The 13,693-nt window shown below is 45.4% G+C and overlaps 1 protein-coding gene across 1 annotated transcript in view; it reads left to right on the top strand.

Moving 5' to 3' along the window:
* Nucleotides 1-4,848: 4,848 nt before the first annotated feature.
* Nucleotides 4,849-13,693, top strand: part of Diras2 (DIRAS family GTPase 2) — a 29,072-nt gene continuing 20,227 nt past the window's right edge. The window contains exon 1 of the mRNA XM_031358837.1: nt 4,849-5,260. The gene's annotated coding sequence lies outside the window, so the exon portion shown is untranslated. The remainder of the gene's footprint in view (nt 5,261-13,693) is intronic.

The raw sequence follows: 13,693 nt of genomic DNA, 5'->3' as shown, positions 1-13,693 counted from the left end.
AGAGAGAGAGAGAGAGAGAGAGCCCTTCTCTCTCCAGTAATTCGGATGCTTGCGGCTGTTGCAAGAAGTCTGTTCTGTTGCTGGAAGCTTCTCCTCTGAAAGGAATGGCATTATGAGGGGTGAGGGTGTCTAACGAAAGGGCGATTCTGAGGCTAAAGTTCTGAGGTGGGGCTATGTTATCCAAATGAACTTTGGGGTGATGTGGTACAGGCAGTTTAGATCTGTACCTGCATAAGCCTGTTTTTTTAAAACTTAGGATGCTGGACTGGAGTCTTGGATTAAGATATTTACAGCTACCCTGATACCCAGAATATGCAGACAGACAAGGGAAAGGGGCCCAGAAGCAAATGGGACAGACCCTTAGCACAGTATCTGAGGAAGTGACAGGGTGACAGAGGTAGCAGCATTGGGGTGAGGCACTGCTTTGCTCCATTCTGCCTCTGGCCCCACTCCCACCCTCTTAGGAGATCGCTGGTCCTTTCCCCATATAAACTTCCTGCAAGAAAGAATTTCAGGACAGGCCATCAGGAAGCAGAACAGGAGGCTTGTTTGTCTGTTTGTTAAGCATTCTAGACAAATGTAAGAACAGGAGTTAGCGGAAAGGCATGATGCGCACTCCAGAGCCCTGGGGCGGGCTGCTCAAGAGAGAGCCGCTATGGCGTGCCTTTGCAGTCACCACACGTATAGCACCTTTGGTGGCTTCTGAAGCTAAACCTCAAGGCTTGCTAAGGAACTCAACTAAGATCATAGGAGGGGTCCGAGGTGCTGGATGGGATCTCTGCTAGAGGTTAAAACCCCATCTCACAGCATCACAGGGAAACCAGAGGCTTCGACTGTTGACAAGGGTGTACTCATGGCTGTAAGGTCCTCGGAGTAACCTCCTGAGGAGCCTCAGGAGCCTCAGAATCCTGAGGAAAGAGGAAGGCTGCATACAAGGGCATGCAGGTTTGGGCCTGGCAAAGGGTTCACTGCTGTTATAATGCTCCTCTCTGTAGAACAGGAATATGGTCACTCTGTTGGCAGCCTTAGCAGTGTAATAACCGGCGTGGGTAACCCCATTCTCAAAGAACCAAAAAGAGACCGCTGCAAAAGCATGAGGTTAATTTATTAATTGAAGCTGGTATACCAGGGTCATCTCTGTAATGGTGACCAGAGAGAGAGACCAAGAGGAAACAAGGCTCTAAGCTTTTATACCATTTCAGAACAGAGTTTTACAACTTACAAAGTTACAATTTACAACATGGGTAGTTACACTTTATCTTGTTCACTGTTCTTTAGTTTCTATTGATCTTTCCTCCCGGTTAGGATAAGACACCTGTGACTCTCAGGAGGGGTGGGGGAGATCCTCTCTCCCAGGGAATGTCTCTTGGAAACTTGCATTCCTTGAGGATGGATGTTTGCTCGGTAAACTCTTCTAAAAACCCCCTTTGTCTTAAGGATAAGTAGACTTCCTTGTCGTCTGGTATCTTTATGGGGTATCTCAGTTTGGCTCAATTTCTACAGCAGCAGCTCTTAACTGTTCAATGCTGGGATTTCTGCCTCTGCTGACAGGAATCCTAGACTAGCCTCTAGGGTGAGGGGCTCATGACAAGTGACAGAGAGGCTAGGAACATCATTTTAGTTGTTCCTTCTTAAGCTGGGGGCATCTGGAGCCCTTGTGCCAGGCTCTCACAGGGAATGGTGATAGCCTATGGTTGAGCACAGGACTCTGTAGAGAGATTCCTGCTCCAGCTTCCAGAGTGGAGCGGGCACTGGCCTTCGGCGTTTCGCCCTCTTTGGTGTCTCTACTGTCTTGTTTACATCTGAGGTTTCACTTCATCATTTAACCTGTGTTTGGGTTGTCATGGTGAGCAGGAACTGAACTTGTTAGCCTGGTGGTTTTCTCAGATTTTAGACTCAGCAGCAGTGGGTCAACATAAAGATTTTCTCTTCTGGGTTAATTTCCCCAATGCCACAAAGATCTATCGTCCATCCTTCCATCCATCCATCCATCCATCTTTCCTTCCTTCCTCCCTCCCTCCCTCCCTCCCTCCCTCCCTCCCTTCCTTCCTTCCTTCCTTCCTTCGTGTGTTTGTTTACACAAGCAGGTAAGCACATGTAGAGGTCAGAGGTCAACCAATAGGTTCGTTTGTACCTCAGGTGTGTCAAACACTCCTATTGTTATGTTGTCGAGAACAAGGAGCTAACTCCGAACTGTGACAAGGTAAAAACTTATTTTTATGGCCAGGCCAAACTTATCGTCTCATTGAGAGCAGAAGGAAGCAGCCAAAACTAAGAGCAGGAGGACTTTTTTTTTTTTTTAATAGTAAGGAAGCCAGTTATTACAAAGCAGAATATGGCAGTTGTTTTTATCATCACAGGACAAGCACATGTTGTGGATTTATAGTCAGTTATTGGAACACAGCATGGGACATTTTATGGTCAGTTGAAGTGGAAACTTCTGGTTTCTTTGGAAAGTTATGTCAATTGATGTTTTGCTGGGGCACCCAGGTGAAAAGATGTTTTGCTAAAACAGCCACGTGAAAGAATGTGTTCCTGAAGCAGACACAGGTGAAAGGATGTTTTGCTATAGCAAACGTGATGTTCAGGTGCTCCAGAGGAATATAAATATGACCCACAGACAATGTGAGCTCGAGCATTGATTTGCTTTGCTCTGCCTTGCTATTTTTTCCTAACAACAAACATAAATTGGTTCACCTTACATTGTATTGCTGAGATCCGCTTGTGGTGACATCATGGAAAATTGCTAAAGAACTTGTGAGGTCTCCAGCCCGTTGGTGAGCCTTGCAGGTTTTTTCGGGATTGAACTGCCCTTGTTGGTTTGTGTGAGGTGTCTGTTGAGAGGACTGGACTATAGCTGTTTATTTGTATTTGGTGTTTGCAACTGGACTGAACTGCTGAATACCGTGACAATAAAGACTGGACTCACCCCCAAAGAGCTATTTCTAAACAGGTTTACTTCCCTCAGTGTCCTAATAACTTGGTGGGTGGTGGGCTAGCGGGGAGGATGAACCCCTATTAAAGTAGGTTGAGAAAAATGTATGCCTACAGTCAGTCAATTCTTGGGACATATCATGAAACCATGAAAATTATGATGAATAAATCACAAGGTTATAGAGGAAGAACAAGTAAAAAAATTAAAGTGAAGATGACCTTCACTTTAGGACAGGATTAGAGAAAAAATGCAGTTAGAGAACAGTATTCAAATGAATCAGATGCTAACATTGTGTTTAACCAGGAAAAGGGAGAAAGAAACAGAGTGAGCTTGTCCCTTAACACCGTCTCTGACCCTACAGCTCTGGGATTACGAGAATGTCAAAATGGATGGGATCAAGCTCAGGTTCCTGTGTGTGCTCACCAAGTCCTGTAGCAACTGAACCATCTCCACAGTCGAACGCAGCCCTTCGTAATGAAGGCTGTGGACATGTGGACGTCCTGCTCACAGGCATAATCAAAGTATTCATGGAGGCCACTCTCAAATGGCCTTGTTAAAACAGTGTACTCCCTTAATATTTTAGTGGCCATAGCACCAAGGCCAGAGTCAAGCTAAACAAAGAAACAAAGACGTCATTAGCTTAACCATAAGTGGTGAAAGCATATCTTAGGTAAGATTTTTTTTTTTAAAAAAATAATAATCATGTTTTCTGTGAATAGAACAGCAGAGATTTGCTTTGGAAACCAACTTCAAAGGATTACATCATCTGAAATTATAGGACTGCAGAACTGACCCAAACAGAAAGTGACTCTCTATGTAAATTATGGCTTACAGAATCTGTAAGATAAGCCGAATTTGGATGATACAGGCCCCATTTTGTAGTTCTTTTACCACATCACCAAAGGAGAAAGTAAGGATGAAAAAAGACTTTCCTCCAGCCACAGAGTGCAAGTGTGATGTAGGTAGATGTTCCTGTCAGACGCTTACAAAATGCCAGTGCAGCACTCCCTCTCTCCCCTCCCTCTCTCCCCTCTCTCTCTTCTCTCTCTCTCTCCCCCTCTTTCTCCCCCTCCCCCCTCTCTTTCCCTCTCCCTCCCTCTCCTCCTCCCCCTCCCCCCTCAAACAATGAAAAGCTGCTGAGCAGCAGGGTGGTAGTCCCCCCAAGCTTACCCATAATGGTTCTGGTTCTGTCAGAGCCCTGTTCTGTTGAAACGGGTTAATTCATGCTGTGTGGCTGGCTACCGGGCAGGGAACTTCCTGACACCTCTATGTGATGGGTTGTCTTGTGATTTAACACATGTGATTACTATTGTCGACTTGACAGAATCTAAAGTCGTCTGGAGATGGGCCTCCAGCATGTGGGTGGAGAGATTATCTTGATTACTTAAGTGATGGGCAAAGACAGGTCTTGACTGTCAGCTAGACCATTCCTGGGTACGGGATCCTGGACTATACAAATCGATCTGGGTAGCAGCATTCTGCACTCGTCTAAGTTCTGATTACCGGTGCGATGTGATTGATCAGCTGCTTCAGGCCTTTTTCCCCCCTGCCTTGCTTCTTTAGTATGAACTATGAGCCAGAGCAAACCCATTTTTCCTTAGCTTGTTTTTGTCACAGCTACAGGAACAGAAACCAAGACCTTGCCCAGTGACCAAGTCTTAATAAGTAGTAAGTCTTAGAACGTAGTGATTAAGCACACCAGGGTAGGAGCATAATTTTAAACACAGGAATCCAGTGTCCTTTCAACGAAATGATTTTTTGATTCATTTAATTTTCAGAAAATTCCAGTCTCTTGCCATCTATTCCAGAAACTTTCGGTAGAGGGCAGCTGAAGGCTCCTGGTGAAAAGCAGGCGCCATTGGAGTCCCCGTTGGCCACCGCAACGAGCCACTACCGTGCTTCTCCAAATCTGGAGCTTGAGGAGGGCGGAGCCGGAGGCCCGGAGGCTAGAGCCAGAGAGCACCGCGTGGGAGGACTGCGCAGGGCCAGGCGCGAGTGCGGGTGGTGCACGGTGGTGCAGAGAACAGTGCTGGAGGTTGCAAGGCTGTGCAGAGAGCCCAGGCGGGTGCATTAGGCAGAGAGGTGCAGGACGTTGCACTGGGCGTTGCAATTGGGAGTTGCACTGGAGGTGCAGGGCTCTGGACATTGCACTGGGGGTGCAGTGCTCTGGGCGGTGTACAGAGCGGTGCGGGGAGCAGGGCAGCTGACAGCGTCATCAGGCAGGAGCAGCGCGCGCTCCACCTCAGCAGCCACCGCATCGTGCTGCGCGCAGCAGGTCTCGGAGCTGCGCCTGGAGACCTGCGGCTCTGAGCCTGCTCTCCCCAGGTAAGCCACCACGGCTCTCGGCTGGAGCTGGATGCAGCTCGCGGGTGCCCAACGCTTTTGGCAAGTCCTGGGAGCCAGAGGAGCAGGGTTACTCTCTGAGGCTGAAGATCAGTACGCATCCCAGGACTGGGAGAGGGGGACCAGCTAGCCTCATCCTGCATCCTTCCAGGAGGGGAGGGCAAGGATAAAGCCATAGCTCGGTTGGGAGAACGTTAGACTGAACACCTAACATTGCTTTGAAGGAGCAAAGCCTCAGGGTCTTACACAAGATTCGGGATCCCCTCCTAACAGGAGTTGTGGTTGGGGAAATTCTTTGACTGTAGGTATTGTAATGAATGCGGAAGATTCCATCGATTTAGGAAAAGTCTCCTATAGGGAAGGAAAGAAACATTCAGAGCCAAGAAGAAAACGGCTTGGGGATTCCTGCTGTTTGGACCCCAGCCTCTCTAGACTTAACGCTCTGGAAAGAGACCCGCCTCAATGTCTCATTTCCCATTTTAAAGACCAGGCTTGGGATACCCACGGGACTCCCTTTCCTCTTCCCGTGGGAGCCAAGGCAAGCCTCCGCATCTAGTCCAGGCGGAAGAATGTGGGTCTCCATCAGAGGACAATGACAGCTGTCTGTCCAAGGGTGAGACCTCTCCACCCTGTTTTGCGATTGCATATCCCAGTTCAGATTCTTTGGGGTTGAGGTTGTCTTTGGAACTGGACATCTCGGTTGTTCCACGCCTTCAAAGGTGGAACACAATGTAACTTGGGTGGAGGAATTCGTGTCCAGCCGGCCTTGTTTAGGAATTTCTTTCACATTTTGGTTCTTGTTACCTTTAAATCAGGCCCCCATGCATACTAGTTTATACTAGCAGAAGTTTTGTGATTTGCTTAAAAGAAAAAAAAAACCCATAAAATATTATTTTAAAGGACTATTTTCTAAGTAACAAAAAAAAAAAAAAAGCTGAAGTATTTTAGATTTCAGATCAGTCCAAATATGCTCTTTCCCACTGGCATTTGGGTTTGAGGAGGTGGAGTGGGTGGTAGAGAAAAGAGAATAAAATTAGAATAAATTTAACAATTTTGTATAGAAATCATACTTTTTTTTTAAATTGTTGTTGCCTGAAATTGCAAACTGTTCAGTTTTAGCTGTGCTAGCCCTTCGTATTGGAGAGACCCCTGAGCCTGGGCACAAGAAAACCCAACACTCCCGCACCCCACCCCAAATTTATCTGAGAAACAAAAGATAGTAAAGGAAGGAGGTCCATTTGTCTGAAGACATTAAATTTAGTGCTGGTGACTGTCCCCTGGAGAACCCAGACAAGAAGTGAGGAGAGCCAGAGCTAGCCCAGAGTGAAGCCAGGCTCCGAATCCTTGCCTGTGCTCAGTTTTCTTGTGTTGGGAACCCATGTGCAGGGCTTCTACAGAAACCTCTAGAAGCTTTTTCATGAGTGCTTTAGTGGGATGCTCCTAAGGCTCCAGACACACCATTTGAAAGGCAAGCTGGGCAGGGAGGGGACTCTAGCAGCTGGCTAGCAACCAGCCTTGTCAACAGAACTATTTCAGTCTGAGAAGGGCAGATGGGGACCTTGCTACCAGCTTCCCATATGTGTCCCGTTCTCTACGACACACACCATTCTATACTTCCCTAGAAACAATTTATTCTGGCAACAAATGATGGGCATCAGATGGGGACGTATAAAACCTCTGAAAAATAATGGGTCTCTTTTTATAAAGAAAGAAATTATATCTTCTTGTAGTCAAAAATACAGTGTAGTCAACCAAGGGGTGGTTGTCACGTTGAATTCAGTGTGTCCAAAATGAAAGCACCATGTTCTTGTATCAGGGAGTTTCTGTTTGACAGCGAGAGAATTTGGTTGCGCCTGGTATGCTGAAAGTACCCAGCACTGACTTCTCAATGAAGCTAACCAGTATCCCATTCTCTTTTGCAAGCTAGCTCCAACCTGCCTATTGATCATCAGTTCTTCTGGAAGGAGCACATTGGTCATGGACAGATGTCTTTTCAGGCCTAAACTGATTTCTATGACATTAATTGATTTGGGTAACGATTTTTCCAGGAAACAGCTGATCTATCAAAAGTGAAGATGATGGTTTTTTTCTATGTTGTCAAAATTGCTGATGTGTGTGTGTTTGTGTGTCTGTACATGCAAATACCTGTGAGTGCATGTGCACACACATGTGCACACATGTGCATTAATTAGTATGATAACCAGAAATCATTGCCAAGGGATTTCTTTGGTGGCATTCTTACTTAACCCGGAGCTCACACATTTGATTAAGTTGCTTGCCAGTGAGTCCCAGGGACCCTCCTGACACTGCTGCCTCAGTAACAGTCATGAACTGCTGTGCCTGGCTCTCTTATGTGGATGCCACAGTTATGAACTCAGGTTTTCTTCCTTCCATGGTGAGCGCTATACTGACTGAGCCATCTCTCCAGCTCCTGTGGCTTTTAAAAGCTAAATTTGCTAATGACTGCACACATCAGGCAAGAACATAGTATTATCTATTTACTTTCAAATAGTGCTTTAGTTTTTAATTACCTGGCAGGTAAGTGTCTCTTCCTTGACCCGGTGAGACATTTGTTGAAAGGGTGGGAAGAGATGTCCTCTCTTTCCCTTGCTTCTGGCAAGTTCTGAAGAGAGATTCTGTACAGTCCTCTCCCTGGGGCAGCAAGTGCTACCCTGTAAATCAGTGCTGTCCAGTTGACACATAATAGGAGTGCTCCATGCCTAATTCACATTGGGTGATTAGTCACCTCAGAAGAGAAGGAGGAGCAGGGACATCGATTTTAGTATTTACATAATTAATGTTTCACATTGAAAACCCACCACTTAAAGGTATAGTCAGTAAAAACACCAATACTCTTTTTTTCTCTTTTTCTTTCCCCATGCTAGGTCTTAGACTCAAAAGACATGTCAATACAGATGAGGCACTCCATGTGGCCAGTGGCTGTTAAGAGCTAAAAGGGGCCTGTGAAATGGCTTAGTGGGTAAGGGTTACCACTACCAAGCCTATTGACTGGAGGTCAACCCTGGGATTTGCATGGTGGAAAAAGAGAGCCAGTTCTTGCATGCTGTCTTCTGACCTCCAAACATTTACCGTCACACAACCCCCCATGCGCAAAATAAATAAAATGTAACAAAATATAAAATAATAATAAAAGTTAAAATCTCAGGGTCCATTGCCAATTTAAGACCATTACAAATAAACAGACAGTCACATTAGAACCAGACCTGGCTCTTCTTTCTTTGCCAAAATCTGAGCCTCTTCATTTCTCTCTGTGTGTGCACATGCAGGTGTGTGACTGTGTGTGCCTGTGTGTGTATATGCATGTGGGTTTGCATGTATGTGGAGGCCAGAGGATCATGTTAAGAGATCTTATTTATTGATACAGAGTCTCTTGTTGAGCTTGGAGCTCACCGACTGACTAGATTAGCTACCACCAAACCCCAAGACTCACCTGTCTCTACTACTTTTTTTGTTTGTTTTTTTCGAGACAGGGTTTCTCTGTATAGCCCTGGCTGTCCTGGAACTCACTCTCTAGACCAGGCTGGCCTTGAACTCAGAGATCCGTCTGCCTCTGCCTTCCAAGTGCTGGGATTAAAGGTGTGTGCCACCCCTGCCCGGCCTGTCTCTACTTCTTCATCATTGGGTTTACAAATGTGTACCATGTTCTGGCTTTCGATGACACTGAGCATCAAATTCAGGCCCTGTTTACTGTACTGACTGGGATGTCTACCCAGCCCTCTTATTTCTGTGTCAGTAAATTAAGAGGACCAACTCAAGTAATTTCTCTGATTCTATGAGAATTCTATGCTCTGGGTCTGCTGTTGCAGAAGCCAGGAATAGACACCAATTTCTGTCCCAAGGTACTGACCTTGCTTAAGCCAAGTTTCATATTTAAGTTCCTTTACTGAGACAGTACCAGAAAACTTAGTGGTAAGCTCATGACCGTCGGGCAAGCATGCTGTGCGGCTAGATATTCTTCTGTCTCTGATCTCTGGGTGCTGTCTCTCACCAGTAGGAATATTATCAGTGTTCAGATCTGTTTGATTTTATGCCACCAGACGAGGTTTGGGTGAAATGTAACTCTCTACACTTCATTAATGCAACCTGCCTATAGTTTGAAGCCAAGTGGTGACTGACTTGAAAGGATGGAAGGATGTCCAGTGGTTCTGCAGGTCAGTCAGGGCTGGGGAGGCACCTACTGATCCCATCGGGCTCTCTGGCTCAGAATTCATCATGGCGGACTTTGAAAGAGAACAGCATTTTGTGTCAAGGAATTTCAGGCAAAAAAACAATTCTCAAGGCTAGTTAATTGTCTGAAAAGGGATTATTTTTCTTAGAAAATGGGAGCACTCGGGAACTTTCCATCAGGCTTTATACAGTGCACACCCACACGCCCACACACCCACACACCCATACACCCATATACCTTCATATCCATAGAGCCACACATCCACACACATGCCCATCCAAATATTCACACGCCCACAAACTCCCATAACACATTTCCACATATCTGCACAACCACACACCTACACAACCATCTATGCATACACCCACACAGGCACAGAACTATAAACACACACACAGTCATATTCTCACAAGCCCACACAGATCTCTCTCTCTCTCTCTCTCTCTCTCTCTCTCTCTCTCTCTCACACACACACACACACACACACACACACACACACACACATACTTGCAATCTGCATACCCGCTGCACACCCACACTTCCAGATCTCAACATCCCATCCACAGACATCCACACACCTGCATATCTGCACACATCCATATACTCCTCTATCCACATGTCCATGTACCCACCCATATATGCCCATATCTACACATATTCATACACACATACCCTCACAACCACCCATCCACATATCCGGCTACCTACATGTCCACATTTTTACACACTGGCACACTTACATATCGATACACTTCTACAGACACCCACACATCCACAATCAGAAGTCCTACACAATCACACACCCACATGTTTAAAATATCAACACTCCCACACCCATGTACACAGTTACAGACATACATACTCACAACCACACACTCACACATTCAAAATATCTATACGCCCACACCACTGTACACACACACACAAACACACACATTCAAAATATCTACACACCATGTACACATGCACACACACACACACGTGTGTGTGCACTCATAAAAGCACACACTACATTTCTTTAATGTCTACAGAAGAGTCGAGTTCAGACATACATTAAAGCTCTAAGAATTTTTGGAGGATTCTTGCCTCTTTAGGTTTCCAGGTATGTGTATATGTGTTTGATGCTGGAATTGAACTCAGCTGATTTCTTATTGTAACAGCTTTGAGTTTGGTGTCAGAACCCATGCCTCTGCATTCAGAGCAAAGTCGGGTAGAATCCACTCATCTCTCTATAGCATTCAAATCCAACCCATGAGAACAGTCTAGCTCAAGGCTGGACCTCCATAAGCATAGATTCACTCTCCCAGTGTGATGATCGAGCCTGGACCACTCCATGGGTATGCACCTGAGATCAGTACATTACCTTCTCATCTCCTCACTAATGAAATGGTTCCCTGAGAGTTAAAGAGCAGTATCCGTAGTAGACCTCTATTGCTCAATGGCTTGGCTAAGCATCTGGCTTCTCTGTCTTGACCTTTGCCCCTCTCTCCTAGGACCACTTTGGGCTCGACTGGTGGCCATCAGATACAGAGAGTAGAAGGGGGGAAGGTGGAGAGGAGTTGACCAGAGGATACTTGTTTACTGATAGGAGCAAGGTGCTCCTGTGTGACATGGCTCAACAACCTCAGATAACAACTAACTGTGTTTCAAAAAGCGAGGAGAATTGTCCTGCAGAGTTCTTACCCTAAGCCAACGCCTGAGGAGAGAGACATGCTTAGCATGATTTACACAACACATACAAGTATCAGCATGGTACTTTTTATATAAATTTAATTACAATTTTAAAAGGATGAGCTAGGGAGCTAGCTTAGTCAGTAAGGTGCTTGCGTCACAGGCATGGGGGTCTGTGTTTGAGCCCCAGAATGCAAGTAAAAAAGATGTAATATCTTTGCATGGGCTTGTAGTCCAAGTACTGAGAAGACAGAGACCTGGGATGCATTGGACAGCCATTCTAATCTAATGGGCCAATGGGAGACCCAGTGCCAAAGGAATGGATAGCATTTCTGAGAGTGCTGTTTGGCTGTGATGTGCTCACAAGTACAACTGTGTGCATATTAAAACACGTATATCTCCACACATGCGTGCACTGCAAATTTAATTAAAAACAGTGAATGGGAGAAGGCTGTGTGTGCTCCGCAGGAATCCTACATGACCATGGCAGTGAGGCCTGTGTGAGTGCTCCCAAACAAAGGGGAGAGTGGAATTACAGGAGAGCAGATTTGAAAAGCTTCTAAATTGCCTCCATTATCATGATGACCAAGTAAGGGTTTTTATTTTGTGTTTTGATTTTCCCAGGTGTGTTCACCTGGGAAGAATATTTCATTCTTTGAATGTTGGTCGGAATACTTCCAAATACATGTGGGGCAATTTCAGTAATTTTTAGGGGGGAGAAATTAATCAGGGTTTTGGAACAAATATCTAAATGTGACACAAATGTAAATATGGGAGAGAATGCATGATAATCTCAGAGTAGGGAGGATTTTTCTGAACTGAGATACTAAAAAAGGATTGAAGTCAGATTCATACAAATTCTGCATTTCTGCACAAAAAGTAACAGCAACATCAAAGAATAGCTATTTGTGACCTGTTTCAGCTGAGCCTGATTTCTTAATTGGGTGGCTTAGACTCATCAGAATCCCTTGAGGGGTTTGCTGGGCTCTTAGTTCTAAGGCTTGGAGCTGAAATAGAGTTCTGTGATAGAGTCCTTGGCTCACCCGCAAGGGGCTCTGGGTTTGATTCTCACAACTGGAAAGTAAAATAGACAGACAAACAGACAGACAAACTCTGAGCCACTCATCAGGTCTGGCTCAAGATCTGGATGTTGTTGACTCCACTTGGCCATGAGGAGTTTGAGAAAAACTCATTGTGTACACCAGGTTGGCTTTGAACTCCCAGAGACCCACCTTGGCCACAAAAGATAACACAGTATTGTCTGTTCACAACAGGAGACATCTGAGTAGAGGGTGAGAGCAGACAGTGTCCACAGATACAAACTCCGGCTGCTTCTGAACGTGAGACTATGCTCACTGTCTCGGGTCAGAGGTCACAGATCAGAAGCAGATCTCTTCACCCATCACACAGAACAGAGAATTCAACACCATTCTGTATCAGGCAAGCTCGAAAAGTCAGCATCTGCATCCCATGGAGCGTGAGGTGGAGAGAAACTGGTGGTAACTTTGGAGTGGAAAGTCCAAATGTAGTGAGGATAAGATCGATTACCTTGCAGTTGTTCTCAATGTGTGGGTTGTGATGCCTTTGGTAACCCTCTGTCTTCAAAAACAATTTTATATTGCAATTCATAAGAGTAGCAAGATTACAGTTATGAAGTACCAGTGAAATAGTTTTATGGTTGGGGGAGGGGTCACTACAATGTGAGGAGCTGTATTAAAGAGTCGCAGCATTACAAAGATGGAGAACCCCTGGACTATGTCCTTTAACCAAGAAGTTCTATGCATAAGAGATTTTTCTCTACAGGTAGGTTTTAAAAATGAGATATTTATGCAAAAAGGGTCTTAACTGAGTAAGAGACTCTCCAAAGTGGACTTCTATGCAGCTGATGGACAGCAAAGTGTCTGTCTCAGTAGGCCAGCCCTGGACAGACTGCCTGGACATTGTGTTTGGATTTTCCTCTCTAACTGCCTCCCTCGAGGTTGATCTCTCTCCAGCTGTAGAGCATGGCATTGTTACCTCACCTCAGCAATAGATCTTGGTGTCTGCTCAAGCCCACTGACCCACATGCTAAATGTTCTTTCTCTCCCCAATTATACACTGGAAAGAGAGTGTCCCTGGCAGCTGAATCAGCATGAAGCAGTGAGCCTGTCCTGAGGATAGTCAGAATATACTGGACTTTGTCTCTCTTGTGGGTCTTACGTTTCCTGACAGAGGGTAGCATTGTCTTTGCGTTGGTAATGTTTTGGGAGATTTCAACCGTGACATTCAGAGAATTTTCTCTCCTGCAATTCCCATCTTTTGGAAACAGTTCTAGACTTTCCTGAGACTCCTTAATGGAAATATGAGTCAAGCTTTAGGGCAAAGGTAGCTTGCTCTACAGCCCTGACTGAGACTGACAAAGGGACTCAGACCTAGAAACTGTAGGAACTGATAGAAAGTATGGGCCTAGGGCTGGTAAACTGGATCAGTGGGTGAAGCTCTCATGCAAACAAGAGGACCTGAGTTCAAATCCCCAGAACCCACTTAAAAGCATCATGGTGCCATACACCTTTCAT

The sequence above is a fragment of the Mastomys coucha genome, unplaced genomic scaffold, assembly GCF_008632895.1.
Source record: "Mastomys coucha isolate ucsf_1 unplaced genomic scaffold, UCSF_Mcou_1 pScaffold7, whole genome shotgun sequence".
Lineage (NCBI taxonomy): Eukaryota > Metazoa > Chordata > Mammalia > Rodentia > Muridae > Mastomys > Mastomys coucha.
This window is presented reverse-complemented; position numbering and strand designations above follow the sequence as displayed.